The sequence below is a fragment of the Morone saxatilis genome, unplaced genomic scaffold (genome assembly GCF_004916995.1).
Source record: "Morone saxatilis isolate NCDOM2014 unplaced genomic scaffold, NCSU_SB_2.0 Contig8, whole genome shotgun sequence".
Taxonomy (NCBI): Eukaryota; Metazoa; Chordata; class Actinopteri; family Moronidae; genus Morone; species Morone saxatilis.
This window is the reverse complement of record NW_023340257.1, coordinates 11892468-11897227: the sequence shown is the minus strand read 5'-3', so window position 1 is coordinate 11897227 and position 4760 is coordinate 11892468.

The window sequence follows — 4760 nt, the reverse complement described above, 5'->3', positions numbered from 1 at the left end:
TAACTGGCATTGTAAAACTTGATCAGTTAGTTTACACAAAATCTGCTTCTGGTCGGTTATGTGTTCATTCATTATCTCTCGATATATCTTATCATCCTGAACATATCAACCCTCCAGATGTCAAAAAAATGTAAGGTCCACACAAATACTATCTGGCAACGATCAAAAGTGAAATCGAGATGGTCTCGATGAAGAAATTGGGGATCTGGGGACATTGTTGAGAGAGAGGCGGAAGATACAAAAGAAAAACAATAGAGAGTAACGTTAGCCCATTCCCTGAGACACCTAATAAAAAAATTAATCGACTCTAACACAAAATACTAACATTCAAGACAACAAAGTAAGCAAAGTTCGAAATCAATACAAAACAAAATTTATAAAGACCAACCAACAGAAAACAAAAAATACCAACCAACCACCAAACAAACACCACCACTAAACAAGATAGAATAAAGCAATTCATTTTACGCAAATGTATGGCTAGTTGATAGAAAACATCACATAAACATAAGTACAACATGGTAAAGCCAATCAATTGATATCCCTGTGCAACGTATTTATTCCACAGTTTAAACACATGACTATCTACGGTCCGAGCACCTATCTAACGACCAAGCTTGTAGAACTTCATAAATAAGAGTCGGACACAATGTATGAGTTGCTCATACGGGCAAAATAAAAAAACAGATCCACTATAGTGCCCCACTCACCCCTACAACATAAGAGTTCTCGAGAGGCAAGCATCACCCAGCTAATAATAACCTTGCAGACCCCAGCAAGGCCATCCAAGAAAGAATATTCATATGAGTTGCTTTTGACTCCTCACGCATCCAGATAATGAATAAGATTAATAAGCACAGCAAACAACGCTCTCTACAGCATGGCAATGGCATCACTGACACCGTAAGAAATCACATGACTACACCTCTCTCGTTATGGCGCCTCCCATGCAACAAATGTGGCAGACAGATTCAGTGAGCGGATGATAGAGAGAAAAAAATGAAGCAAACCATCCATGGATCCCTGACCAAGCACTACCCGAGTACTCAGATAGGATGAACAAAATGTAAGAAGAAGCGATAAGAATACACGTGCCATCTTCTTGCTGGTAAACAGTTCTAAAAAAAAAACCACAGTTCTAAGAGCACAATAAACACAACACAAGTTGACCCAACAAAATCTGATTTATTTACATAAATTTATATAAAATCATTCCTTGTTTGTTTTCATCTGTCATTTTCCAGGACTCCCTGGAAGAAGAGATCCTGTATCTGTATAACTCTTTTCATCTGTATAACGCTTCTTGTCTGTATAACTCTTCTTATCTGTATCTGGACAACCCCTGGATAAAATAAGGATACATAATTTTACAACTTGACAATTAATTCATATCCATTCATTTATATAGTCATGTTTTATGATAAAAAAAAAGTCCTTATAACAAAATACCTATGTTGCCCTTTTTTTTATCATCAATCTGACCAGTAGACTCAACAAAATCATGAACAATATTCAATTCAATTCAATTCAAATAGTTTATTTCAAACCAATCAGATGAAACAAATACCAACCAACACCAAACAGAACAACCACCTTGGTTTGAAATGGGGATGGTAGAAGCAGAGCTGATCTATTTCAACAACATCATGAATCCATATCCATTCATTATACAATCATGTGAGTATTGACCACTGAGTATGTGAGTCTGATCACTACACTCACAAACTATCAAAACTAGGCAAATAAGTCAAAGGTGTGTTTGCTGTTCTACTTTTTTTTTTTTTTTTTTACTGTTCTAGTATTAGTATTCTACTTTCAGAATTACTCACAGAAAGGCATCTGCTTCTGCAGCAAATTACCAGAGCCCCAGGCTGCAGCCACTTTCAAGAGCTGAGAGAAAGATTGAGGGGGTCGTTTTTTTTAAAGCCTGCTGATGTCATCAGCGTCTGTGTAAGAAACATTCATTTGCATTGCAGTGGAGGAGACCAGAGACAGAATGTGGAGTCAGAAATATATTTGTCAAACATTATTTGTTCCACCATTTCAATCATTTCTTTCAACTTCAAAGCTTGAATAACTTAGGGTATTTTTATTGGAGTGGACAATTCCTTTTTTTTCAGAAATTGGGGGGGACATGCCATGACATGACCTGCCCCGTCCCCCCCGTCCCCCCCGGGATCTGCATCCTACCATAGGAGTCAATTAGCATGGCACATCTTGTCTTGGCAATATTTGATTTCTCAAACACCACCCTGGAGTTCCTGTTTAACAGTTTTCCATGAGGGGTGAGAACACACACACACACACACACACACACACACACCCACCCACACACTGCCTAAAACCTCCCTTCCTGCCTTTGTCCCTCCTCTGTCTTTTTCTGAGCCATTCCAGTGTCAATATGTAATAAATGTAAAATCTAAATTAAGTGCATTTCTTGAACCTGTTAAATCTACTAAAATATGTTTCTAAAGGATATTACTGGTATTGTGTGTTTTTAAATGTCTGCTGTGAGAAGGCAAAATTATAGTTATAGTTATAGTTATTTTTAAATCTTTGCCCAATATAACTTATGGCCTCTAAAAGTAGAATAAAGAATAAAGAATCACTCTGGTTGAAGTAGTCACATCCAGCAGTGAGTGTGAAATGTATGTGAACTAACATTAGTTGTAAGAATGTTGCAGAGCGACAGATACAGGTGTAAATACTTGCAAGTAGAAAATATTTGATGACTTCACTGTTATGTGATACTGATTTAAATCTTACTGACCATTCAAATTTAAGAGAGAACAGAGAACAGTGCCATTCAGTGGTCATAGTATGCAACTGCTATGTGCTGTTTGTGTTTGTGTGTGTGAGAGAGACTTACCTGTAGAGGGGTCTGCCAGGTAAGCCCATCGGGTCTATGAATGCTCTCTCCAGATACATATCTCCTATCTGCAGATGACTGACACTCACTTACTTAGAATTGGTCCACGAACAGAGAGCAGCAGAATGCTCATATTGAAATTTAAGATAAATACATGGTCATAAAAGCAGCCAAGGCGAAAAGACAGGTCCTTTACAAGAACCAACTTGTGATTTACTAGGACATGGCAGCAGGCGCGCACAAGCAGCAAACAGAGTTTGACGAGGCGAGACGAAGCGACAGCACTAGGGCTCTGGTACAGCGTAATTCCTCCTGCTCGGCTCCTTGTGACATACAAATGATGGCCATGTGTCTTTAACAGCTGGAGAGACAGTGAAGACTTCATCAGGCAGATCAAGTTAGAAAGCAGGCTGGACTGTGTGGTGCCAGTGCTGTTGGTAACACAGTTTGAAGGAAATGGTTGATTTTTGAAAGTGTTTGAGTTGAGCTTGCTCAGATTCACAAGTTCACAATGCACTTATGTTTAGAGGTGTTATTAAGCTACAAAGTTGTTAAATACTTTATACTCTGGACTGACTAAAGTGTTTACAGAACAAATGGGCATTATTTAGTATTCTTTACATATTTCTGCCCCTTTTTGTTTTGATTTTTAAACAAGAAAAAAAGAAATTAGACTATAATGTTGCTCAAGACAACTTTAGGTTGAAATGTTATTTAATTAAGGTGCTTGTTGACATCACAGCAAATAAAGGGGTTTAGATTCATATACATATTTTTTTCACTTTTGTTTCAACAATAATGTTTTACCATCTGAGACTGAGACCCATACAATCTCTATAATCTATGTTGCTCAAGAAATACATGTTCATAAGGTAGCACAGGAGGTTACGGTTAGAGTTATATAGTTGTTGGAATAGCACAGCTACGCTGATCCTCACGTTGTGTGGAGCAGTTATTAGCTATCTGAAAGCCTTAAGATTTAAAGGGGGAGGAAATTCAGGATACACTCTAAAAAGTGTATTTCAGCAGTAGCTGAAGTAGCGTAAAGTTCTGGCTGAGTTTCATTCAGATTTCTGCTTTAGTGGAGGCAATCTACATTTGTGGAGTATATCAACTTTGAATTACATGTTGTTCCCTCAGCACACATGTAACTTACTATTGTCATTTGAGTGAACCTGCATAAATTAGGTTTCTCGCGATGCTGTGCGTCTGACGTCATGACGTCTCTGCCTTCTCCAGAACTTTCTACCTGCACTTGAGCCGCCATTTTCTCGGCTCCGACAACTTTGGAAGAAGATATTTACTGAATTACCACTGTCTCCATCGTTTTTGAAGGTAAGTCAGAGGGAAAACGAATAATTTAATATGTTAGATATAAAACTGTGTTGTTAAATTTGTTAAAAGTAGAGATGGATAGCATCCGCCGCTAACACCCGCTAGCATCCGGCACAGCTAGCTAGTGTTAGCAACTCTCCTCCTCTGCTGCTTGGAGCTTCAGCTGATAGTAACGTACCGGTACGTTAGTCTGCAGAGACTCTGTTGGTTTAATATCGTAACGTTAGCTTACAGTTGTGTATTCATGCAGTGTGTTGGTGTTGGCTTAGTGTTAGTTATTCATTAGCATTAGCATTAGCCCATTATCCCGCATTTATACAGGAGTGTTGGTTCACGTGCCTGATGGCGCGCACAGTTCATGGTCACGGCCATGGGTGATGTGGGAGGTAATGACATAACTTAATAATTAATTATGCTCAAACTGTGGTGCTTCCGAGAAGCGTGAATTTGCTTCCACCAACGTTGTTTTCAATGTAGTTGATGTTAAGAGGGAGAGGAGAGAGGGTGCGGACAGCGCTCGTACGGGGTCATCCCTATGTTCCCCGCTAAGGTTAGG